The sequence below is a fragment of the Cryptomeria japonica genome, unplaced genomic scaffold (assembly GCF_030272615.1).
Source record: "Cryptomeria japonica unplaced genomic scaffold, Sugi_1.0 HiC_scaffold_335, whole genome shotgun sequence".
Classification (NCBI taxonomy): Eukaryota; Viridiplantae; Streptophyta; class Pinopsida; order Cupressales; family Cupressaceae; genus Cryptomeria; species Cryptomeria japonica.
Window position 1 is genome coordinate 25,001 of NW_026729157.1, and position 11,344 is coordinate 36,344.

General features: G+C 58.8%; 1 non-coding gene across 1 annotated transcript; it reads left to right on the top strand.

Annotated features, from left to right (window-relative positions):
• Positions 1-10,921: 10,921 nt before the first annotated feature.
• On the top strand, positions 10,922-11,040 carry LOC131870544 (5S ribosomal RNA). The gene has a single exon (XR_009368850.1). It is a non-coding gene; the product is annotated as a 5S ribosomal RNA (ribosomal RNA).
• Positions 11,041-11,344: the final 304 nt, after the last annotated feature.

Sequence of the window (11,344 nt, forward strand, 5' to 3'; positions counted from 1 at the left end):
CGCTTGGGGCGACTGCCAGTGCCAACCCCTTATCCCGCGATGCGTCCGATACACAGATGGTTCCAAGGCGGCCGAGGAGCCTCACCGCATAGCAATCGGGGGTGCGAGGCGAGGGATGGGGCGGGAAGGCCCCAACGGCTAGACGGAAGAGGCTTCAGGGCCGCCTAGGAATGGTCCAAGCATCGGACACGCTTGGGGCGACTACCAGTGACAGCCCCCTATCCCGCGATGCGTCCGATACGAAGATGGTTCCAAGGCGGCCGAGGAGCCTCACCGCATAGCAATCGGGGTGCGAGGTGGGGGATGCGGCGAGATGGCCCCAACGGCTAGACGGAAGAGGCCACAGGGCCGCGTCGGAATAGTCCAAGCATCGGACGCGCTTGGGGCGACTACCAGTGACAACCCCTTATCCCGCGATGCGTCCGATACGAAGATAGTTCCAAGGCGGCCGAGGAGCCTCACCGCATAGCAATCGGGGTGCGAGGTGGGGGATGCGGCGAGATGGCCCCAACGGCTAGACGGAAGAGGCTGCAGGGCCGCCTCGGAATAGTCCAAGCATCGGACGCGCTTGGGGCCACTACCAGTGACAACCCCTTATCCCGCGATGCGTCCGATACGAAGATAGTTCCAAGGCGGCCGAAGAGCCTCACCGCATAGCAATCGGGGTGCGAGGTGGGGGATGCGGCGAGATGGCCCCAACGGCTAGACGGAAGAGGCCACAGGGCCGCCTCGGAATAGTCCAAGCATCGGACGCGCTTGGGGCGACTACCAGTGACAACCCCTTATCCCGCGATGCGTCCGATACGAAGATAGTTCCCAGGCGGCCGAGGAGCCTCACCGCATAGCAATCGGGGTGCGAGGCGAGGGATGCGGCGAGATGGCCCCAAAGGCTAGACGGAAGAGGCTGCAGGGCTGCCTCGGAATAGTCCAAGCATCGGACGCGCTTGGGGCGACTACCACTGCCAACCCCTTATCCCGCGATGCGTCCGATACACAGATAGTTCCGAGGCGGCCGAGGAGGTGGGGGATGCAGCGAGATGGCCCCAACGGCTAGACGGAAGAGGCTGCAGGGCCGCCTCGGAATAGTCCAAGCATCGGACGCGCTTGGGGCGACTACCAGTGACAACCCCTTATCCCGCGATGCGTCCGATACACAGATAGTTCCGAGGCGGCCAAGGAGCCTCACCGCATAGCAATCGTGGTGCGAGGTGGGGGATGCGGCGAGATGGCCCCAACGGCTAGACGGAAGAGGCTGCAGGGCCGCCTCGGAATGGTCCAAGCATCGGATGCGCTTGGGGCGACTACCACTGCCAACCCCTTATCCCGCGATGCGTCCGATACACAGATAGTTCCAAGGCGGCCGAGGAGCCTCACAGCATAGCAATCAGGGTGCGAGGCGAGGGATGCGGCGAGAAAGCCCCAACGGCTAGAGGGAAGAGGCTTCAGGTCCGCCTCGGAATGGTCCAAGCATCGGACGCGCTTGGGGCGACTACCAGTGACAACCCCTTATCCCGCGACGCGTCCGATACACAGATAGTTCCAAGGCGGCCGAGGAGCCTCACCGCATAGCAATCGGGGTGCGAGGCGAGGGATGCGGCGAGAAGGACCCAACGGCTACACGGAAGAGGCTTCGGGGCCGCCTCGGAATGGTCCAAGCATCGGACGCGCTTGGGGCGACTACCAGTGACAACCCCTTATCCCGCGACGCGTCCGATACACAGATAGTTCCAAGGCGGCCGAGGAGCCTCACCGCATAGCAATCGGGGTGCGAGGCGAGGGATGCGGCGAGAAGGACCCAACGGCTAGACGGAAGAGGCTTCGGGGCCGCCTCGGAATGGTCCAAGCATCGGACGCGCTTGGGGCGACTACCAGTGACAACCCCTTATCCCGCGACGCGTCCGATACACAGATAGTTCCAAGGCGGCCGAGGAGCCTCACCGCATAGCAATCGGGGTGCGAGGCGAGGGATGCGGCGAGAAGGACCCAACGGCTAGACGGAAGAGGCTTCGGGTCCGCCTCGGAATGGTCCAAGCATCGGACGCGCTTGGGGCGACTACCAGTGACAACCCCTTATCCCGCGACGCGTCCGATACACAGATAGTTCCAAGGCGGCCGAGGAGCCTCACCGCATAGCAATCGGGGTGCGAGGCGAGGGATGCGGCGAGAAGGACCCAACGGCTAGACGGAAGAGGCTTCGGGTCCGCCTCGGAATGGTCCAAGCATCGGACGCGCTTGGGGCGACTACCAGTGACAACCCCTTATCCCGCGACGCGTCCGATACACAGATAGTTCCAAGGCGGCCGAGGAGCCTCACCGCATAGCAATCGGGGTGCGAGGCGAGGGATGCGGCGAGAAGGACCCAACGGCTAGACGGAAGAGGCTTCGGGTCCGCCTCGGAATGGTCCAAGCATCGGACGCGCTTGGGGCGACTACCAGTGACAACCCCTTATCCCGCGACGCGTCCGATACACAGATAGTTCCGAGGCGGCCGAGGAGCCTCACCGCATAGCAATCGGGGTGCGAGGCGAAGGATGCGGCGAGAAGGACCCAACGGCTAGACGGAAGAGGCTTCGGGTCCGCCTCGGAATGGTCCAAGCATCGGACGCGCTTGGGGCGACTACCAGTGACAACCCCTTATCCCGCGACGCGTCCGATACACAGATAGTTCCAAGGCGGCCGAGGAGCCTCACCGCATAGCAATCGGGGTGCGAGGCGAGGGATGCGGCGAGAAGGACCCAACGGCTAGACGGAAGAGGCTTCAGGGCCGCCTCGGAATGGTCCAAGCATCGAACGCGCTTGGGGCGACTACCAGTGACAACCCCTTATCCCGCGACGCGTCCGATACACAGATAGTTCCGAGGCGGCCGAGGAGCCTCACCGCATAGCAATCGGGGTGCGAGGCGAGGGATGCGGCGAGAAGGACCCAACGGCTAGACGGAAGAGGCTTCAGGGCCGCCTCGGAATGGTCCAAGCATCGGACGCGCTTGGGGCGACTACCAGTGACAACCCCTTATCCCGCGACGCGTCCGATACACAGATAGTTCCGAGGCGGCCGAGGAGCCTCACCGCATAGCAATCGGGGTGCGAGGCGAGGGATGCGGCGAGAAGGACCCAACGGCTAGACGGAAGAGGCTTCAGGGCCGCCTCGGAATGGTCCAAGCATCGGACGCGCTTGGGGCGACTACCAATGACAACCCCTTATCCCGCGACGCGTCCGATACACAGATAGTTCCGAGGCGGCCGAGGAGCCTCACCGCATAGCAATCGGGGTGCGAGGCGAGGGATGCGGCGAGAAGGACCCAACGGCTAGACGGAAGAGGCTTCAGGGCCGCCTCGGAATGGTCCAAGCATCGGACGCGCTTGGGGCGACTACCAGTGACAACCCCTTATCCCGCGACGCGTCCGATACACAGATAGTTCCGAGGCGGCCGAGGAGCCTCACCGCATAGCAATCGGGGTGCGAGGCGAGGGATGCGGCGAGAAGGACCCAACGGCTAGACGGAAGAGGCTTCAGGGCCGCCTCGGAATGGTCCAAGCATCGGACGCGCTTGGGGCGACTACCGTTGCCAACCCCTTATCCCGCGATGCGTCTGATACACAGATAGTTCCGAGGCGGCCGAGGAGCCTCACCGCATAGCAATCGGGTTGCGAGGCAGATTATTGGGAAGGGAACCCCCTGGGATGCGGCTCAAGCAGTGCCCAAAGGGACTGGAATGCGGAATCACATCGAGAGACCCAAATGCTATACGAGGGCTCAAATCGAATTATCGATTTGGCCACGACATGGACGCATCGGAACGACTACCTTTGCCGAACCACTCGCAATTGCATCCATACCGAAACCAATAGACATTTCCGTTAGAGCCCTCGCATAGCATTCGGGAATCTCGCATGCCCCTCTAAATCGACCAATGCTGGCGCTCAATGAAAATCCGAGCGCTACCACCGTTCGAGCGCCAGCATTGGTCGAGTTAGAGGGGCACGGGGGAGAATGCTCCAGTCAACACCTCCCCTATATAAGTTATTTGTCCGATTCTCGCACAACCGTAGTCTGCCTCGTCGAATCAAACAACGGTCCCAGATTCCGACTTCCGTTCCGTAGAGACCCAAAAGCTAGATGGAGGCTCGCAAGAAAGAGAGTCGGCGCATAGCAATCGGGTTTCTCGAACGTTTAGGGACCGAGCTCACTTGCGGATAGGGCAAAATCCGCCAAGCAACCCAAAAGCTAGACGGGGGCTCGAATCGAATCGCCTAGGCGGCCACAACAACGACGTGTTGGATCGACTACCAGTGCCAAACCATTCAGCAAGACTAGTCTGTGTCGAGGCCGGATAGAGATTCTCAGAGAGCGCCCGCATAGCATTTAGGAGACCTGCCGCGTCCCTCACACTCGACAAATGGTGGTGCACGTTTATAAATCCGAGCGATCCCAACCCTTTCAAGCACCAACATCGGTCGAGATAGAGGGGCACGGAGGGGGCTGCGTGAGACAACACAGTCCCCTATATAAGTTATTTGTCCGATTCTCACACATCCGAAGAATGGTCATCAAATCGGACAACAGCCCAAACTTCCGACTTCCGTCCCAGAAAGCCCAAGAGCTATCTAAAACGTTCATGGCCGGAACTCGATCGCGGCTATACCAGTCCGCCAAGCAACCCAAAAGCTAGACTGGAGCTCTAGTCGAATCACCTCTGTGGCCATTGCAAGGACGTGTTGGAGCGACTACCATTGCCGAACCATTCCGCAGGTCGAGTCCATACCAAGGCCGCATAGAGATTCACGATGAGCTCCTGCATAGCAATCAGGAGACTTGCCGTGTCCATCACAATCGATAAATCCTGGTGCAAGATTTTTGCATCCGAGCGCTCCAACCAGTCGAGCACCAGCATCAATCGACATAAACGGGCACGGGGGGAGGATGCTCGAGAACACTACCTCCCCTATATAAGTTATTTGTCCGATTCTCAAGCAGCCGAAGTCTGGTCATCGAATCGGGTCAAAGACCACAACTTCCGACTTTACCCACAATGCAAGTCATCGAATCGAACATCGGCCCCCGAGTCGGACTCCATGCGTATGTCAGGTCATCGGACCCAAATTCCGCCTTCCTGCGCATGGCGGGCCATCAATATCAACTCGGTCATCGGACCCAAACTCCGCCTTTTTGCGTATGGCACGCCTTCAAATCGGTCATCGGACCCAAATTCCGCCTTCCTGTGCATGGCGGGCCATCAACATCAACTCGGTCATCGGACCCAAATTCCGCCTTTCTGCGCATGGCACGCCATCAACTCGGTCATCGGACCCAAATTCCGCCTTCCTGCGCATGGCAGGTCATCGGACACAAATTCAGACCTCGCCAATATGCCTACGTATCGAATCGGTCATCGGACCCAACTTCCGACTTCATCCATACTGTAGGGTCTTTGAGGTTGGCGCGGTGCGCTCAACCCAGGGAGTCGACCCATCGAAGCATACACCTCCCCTATATAAGCTATTTGTCCGATTCCCACACCTGTGTAGTTTGCACCTCTGACCAGGACATCGACCCCAACTTCCGAACTCGACTGCAACGACGGCACCAGCGCCTTGGTGCGCACCTTGCGACGCACAGTCCCAACATTCGCCTTCCTGCACATGGCAGGTCATCGGACCCAAATTCCGACCTCGCGAGTATGCCTACATATCGAATCGGTCATCGGACCCAACTTCCGACTTCATCCATACCGTAGGGTCTTTGAGGTTGGCGCGGTGCGCTCAACCCGGGGAGTCGACCCAACGAAGCATACACCTCCCCTATATAAGCTATTTGTCCGATTCCCACACCTGTGTAGTTTGCACCTCCGATCAAGACATCGACCCCAACTTCCGAACTCGCCTCCAACGACCGAACCAGCGCCTTGGTGCGCACCTTGCAACGCACAGTGCCAACATTCGCCTTCCTGCACGTGGCAGGTCATCGGACCCAAATTCCGACCTCGCGAGTATGCCTACATATCGAATCGGTCATCGGACCCAACTTCCGACTTCATCCATACCGTAGGGTCTTTGAGGTTGGCGCGGTGCGCTCAACCCGGGGAGTCGACCCAACGAAGCATACACCTCCCCTATATAAGCTATTTGTCCGATTCCCACACCTGTGTAGCTTGCACCTCCGATCAGGACATCGACCCCAACTTCCGAACTCGACTAAAAAGACCGCACCAGCGCCTTGGTGTGCACCTTGCAACGCACAGTGTCAACATTCGCCTTCCTGCACATGGCAGGTCATCGGACCCAAATTCCGACCTCATGAGCATACCTACTAATCGAATCGGTCATCGGACCCAACTTCCGACTTCATCCATACCGTAGGGTCTTTGAGGTTGGCGCGGTGCGCTCAACCTGGGGAGTCGACCCATCGAAGCATACACCTCCCCTATATAAGCTATTTGTCCGATTCCGACACCTGTGTAGTTTGCACCTCCGCTCAGGACATCGACCCCAACTTCCGAACTCGCCTGCAACGACCGAACCAGCGCCTTGGTGCGCACCAAAAGTGCGCACTTTTGGAGGGCACTTTTGTGCGCTCCAAAGGTGCGCACTTTTGGAGGGCACTTTTCTGCGCTCCAAAGGTGCGCACTTTTGGAGGGCACTTTTTGGAGGGCACTTTTCTGCGCTCCAAAGGTGCGCACTTTTGGAGGGCACTTTTTGGAGGGCACTTTTCTGCGCTCCAAAGGTGCGCACTTTTGGAGGGCACTTTTTGGAGGGCACTTTTCTGCGCTCCAAAGGTGCGCACTTTTGGAGGGCACTTTTTGGAGGGCACTTTTCTGCGCTCCAAAGGTGCGCACTTTTGGAGGGCACTTTTTGGAGGGCACTTTTCTGCGCTCCAAAGGTGCGCACTTTTGGAGGGCACTTTTTGGAGGGCACTTTTCTGCGCTCCAAAGGTGCGCACTTTTGGAGGGCACTTTTTGGAGGGCACTTTTCTGCGCTCCAAAGGTGCGCACTTTTGGAGGGCACTTTTTGGAGGGCACTTTTCTGCGCTCCAAAGGTGCGCACTTTTGGAGGGCACTTTTTGGAGGGCACTTTTCTGCGCTCCAAAGGTGCGCACTTTTGGAGGGCACTTTTTGGAGGGCACTTTTCTGCGCTCCAAAGGTGCGCACTTTTGGAGGGCACTTTTGTGCACTCCAAAGGTGCGCACTTTTGGAGGGCACTTTTCCTGTGCTCCAAAGGTGCACACCTAGGTGAGCACCTTCGACCACACCTTGTAGCACACCAAACTCTGACTTTCGACTTCATCCGCAATGCAGGGTCTTTGAGGTTGGCGCAATGCGCACAACCAGGGGAGTCGACCCATCAAACCCAACACCTCCCCTATATAAGCTATTTGTCTGATTCTCATACATGCGTAGCCTGCAGGAGCAATTAGGACATCGACCCCAACTTTCGGCTTCTAAACGAAAACAAGGTCTTTGAGGTTGGTGTAATGCGAACAACTAGGGGAGTCAACCCATCAAACCCAACACCTCCCCTATATAAGCTATTTGTCTGATTCTCATACATGTGTAGTCTACAGGAGCAATTAGGACATCGACCCCAACTTTTGACTTCTTAACGAAAACAAGGTCTTTGAGGTTGACGTAATGCGCACAACCAGGGGAGTCGACCCATCAAACCCAACACCTCCCCTATATAAGCTATTTGTCCGATTCTCATACATGTGTAGCCTGCAGGAGCCATTAGGACATTGACCCCAACTTTTGACTTCTTAACGAAAACAAGGTCTTTGAGGTTGGCGTAATGCGCACAACCAAGGGAGTTGACCCATCAAACCCAACACCTCCCCTATATAAGCTATTTGTCTGATTCTCATACATGTGTAGCCTGCAACAACGATTAGGACATCCACCCCAACTTCTGAATTCGTCTGCGTTGACCGCACCAAAGGTGCACGCCTTGGTGCTCACCAAAATCCGACTTCCGACTTCTTCTGCTATGCGGGGTCTTTGAGGTTGGCGCAGTGCGCACAACCAGGGGAGTCAACCCACCGAATGCAACACCTCCCCTATATAAGCTATTTGTCTGATTCTCATACATGCGTAGACTGCAGCAATGATTAGGACATCCACCCCAACTTTTGACTTCTTAAACAAGACAGGGTCTTTGAAGTTGGTGCAGTGCACACAACCAGGGGAGTCGACCCATCAAACGCAACACCTCCCCTATATAAAGCTATTTGTCCGATTCTCATACGTGTAGTCTGCAGCAGCGATTAGGACATCGACCCCAACTTCCGAATTCGTTTGCATTGACCGCACCAAAGGTGCACGCCTTGGTGTGCACCCTGGAGTGCACTTTGGTGCTCACCTCGGTGCACACTTTGGTGTGCACCTCGGTGTGCACCAAAGGTGCGCACCTTGGAGCGCACCAAAGGTGTACACTTTGGAGCGCACCACATAGGGTCTTTGAGAGGTTGGCGCAGTGCGCACACCAAGGTGGGTGTTGAGGTGCGTGCCGAGGTGGGTGGGTGCTAGGGTGCGCTCCATGGTGGGTGCCAGGGTGGGTGCGTGCTAGGGTGGATTCCAAAGAGGGTCATAGGGTGGGTGCCAAGGTGGGTTGGTGATATAGTGGGTTCAAAGGTGGGTACTAGGGTGGGTTCCAAGGTGGGTCACAAGTTGGGTGCCAGGATGCGTGGGTGTTAGGTTGGGTGCCAAGGTGGGCTCCTGCGTGGGTGGGTGCTAGGGTGGGTTTCAAGGTGGACGCGAGGGCGGGTGCCAAGGTGGGTAACAAGTTGGGTGTTAGGATGGGTGAGTGCTAGAGTGGGTGCCAAGGTGGGTGGGTGCTAAGGTGGATGCCAAGGTGGTTCACAGGGTGGGTGGGTTCTAGGGTGAGTTCCAAGGTGGGTCACAGGTTCAGTGCTAGGGTGGGTGTCAAGGCGGGTGTCGAGGTGCCTGGGTGCTAGGGTGTGGATGCCAATGTGGGTCATAGGGTGGGTACTAGGGTGGGCTGCAATGTGGGTGCCAAGGTGGGTAACATGCTCGGTGGGTTCTAAATTGGGTGCCAGGGTGGGTGTGCACCCACCTTGCCCGAGGTGGGTGCCAAGGTGCCAGTGTGGGTGGGTGCTAAGGTGGATGCCAAGGTGGGTGAGAAGGTGGGTGATAGGTTGAGTGGTAGGATGGGTGGGTGCCAAGATGGGTCACAGGGTGGGTGCAAGGGTGGGTAGGTGCTAGGGTTGGTGTCAGGGTGGGTGGGTGCTAGGTTGGGTTCCAAGGTGGGTGCGAGGGTGAGTGTCAAGGTGGGTCACAGGTTAGGTGCTAGGATGGGTGAGTGCTAGGGTGCAAAGGTGCCAGGGTGGGTGCTAGGATGGGTCGATGCTAGGGTGAGTGGCAAGGTGGGTCCACAAGTGTCAAGGTGGGTGCCGAGGTGGGTGCCAAGTCGGCGACTGCTATGGTGGATGCCAAGGTGGGTCACGGGGTGGGTGCCAAGTTGCTAGGTTGGGTTCCAAGGTGGGTGCCAACGTGGGTGCTAGGGTGCGTGGGTTAAAGGGTGTGTCACAACGTGGGTGCCAGGATGGGTGCGCACCCACACTGGCCAAGACGGGTGCGGGTGCAAGGTTGGGTTCCAAGCCCGGTCACAGGCTGGGTGCTAGGATGGGTGGGTGCCAAGGTGGGCACCAGGGTGGGTGCACCCACCCTGGCCAAGGTGGGTCACGGGGTGGGTCCTAGGGTGGGTAACGGGGTGGGTACTAAGGTGCGTGCCAAGGTGGGTCATAGGGTGGGTGCCAAGGTGGGCACCAGGGTGGGTGTGCACCAACCCTAGCCAGGGTAGGTCACGGGGTGGTTGTCGGGGTGGGCGTCAAGGAGCCAAGGTGGGTGGCAAGTAGCCAAGTTGCGTGCCAAGGTGGGTGTCGGGGTGGGTGCCAAGGATCCAAGGTGGGTGCCAAGGAACCAAGGTGGGTGTCTGGGTGGGTGCCGAGGTGGGAGCCAGGGTGGGTCCCAAGGTGAGTGCAAAGGTGGGTGCCAGGGTCAAGGTGAGTGCCAATGTGGGTTCCAAGGTGCCAGGGTCAGGGTGAGTGCCAATGTGGGTTCAAAGGTGCTAAGTTGGGTGCGAGGTTGGGTGCGAGGGTGGGTGGGTGCCAAGGTGTGCTAGGTGGAAGCCCGGGTGGGTCGGCATCCCATGGGTGTCGAGTTGGGTGCCTGATGGGTGCTTCTTGTCAAGTTTTAGTCGTCGGGACTCATTTCGAGCCTTAGAGGTCGTTTCTTGTCCGGTTGCCCTGTCTTCGACCTGGGAACCCAATTTTGGTCCTCGGGTCCCATTTTTTTTTGTCTCGCATCCCACTTTTGGCCTGTGGCCTTTTCGGGGTCGATTCTCGTTTTGGGCATCAGAGCATGTTTCTTCTCCTAAAACCCAATATTTGTTTATTAAGTCTCGGAACACATTTTTGTTCTCGTGGACCCATCATGGGTCTTGGAACGCATTTGTGGTCCTTGGGTCCCATTTTGCATCCCGAAACTTGTGTTTTGGTGCTTGATCCCTATTTTGGGTGCCCACCTTGCACCAAGTGCGCACCCGGGGCAAACCGAGCGCCTTGGTGCACCGGGGCAAGATCGAGCGTGCACCCGAGGCGCCCCGAACATGCACCAAGGTGCACTCGGCCCACATGTGAGCGCAGGTCGTTGCGCCCGAGGTGGTGTGTGGGCACCGCGTTGCAGACGGGACACTGCACGCACACGACGCCCCCTCCAGGTGCACGCACGTAGGCCGGGCCGGGTGCACACCCGACGCCCTAGCAAGGTGCGCGCACCCGGGCAGGGCTCACACTTGGCGAACGGGGCGCACTTCGCGAGGGAGGGTGTGCACCTCGACGGGGGTGGGTGGCCGGGGTGGATTCGCACGTGGGTCGCGGTTTGCTAAGTACACACTGCGACAAGCTCATAACGGGTGCGATCATACCAGCGTTAGTGCACCGGATCCCATCAGAACTCCGCAGTTAAGCGCGCTTGGGCCGGAGTAGTACTGGGATGGGTGACCTCCCGGGAAGTCCCGGTGTTGCACCCTTTTTTAGTTTTTCGCCGGGCGTCGCAATGCTATTTGAATAAACCTTTTGCCCGTTTGCGTTCTCGTCGGGGCCGGGCCGGGCCGGGGTGCGCTGCCCGCACTACCGCGCGCGCGGGGGCGACACCGAGCGCGCACCCGAGGCGCCCCGAGCACACAGGCCACGGTGCAACCCGGGCGTTGTGCGCGCACCCCGGTGCGCCCGAGGTGCTGCGCGCGCACCCAGGTGAAATCGGTGTGCACCTCGGCCAGTGCGCGCTCGGTCGAGTCGCGCACGTTGGCCAAGGTGCACGGTGATGTTTCTTAC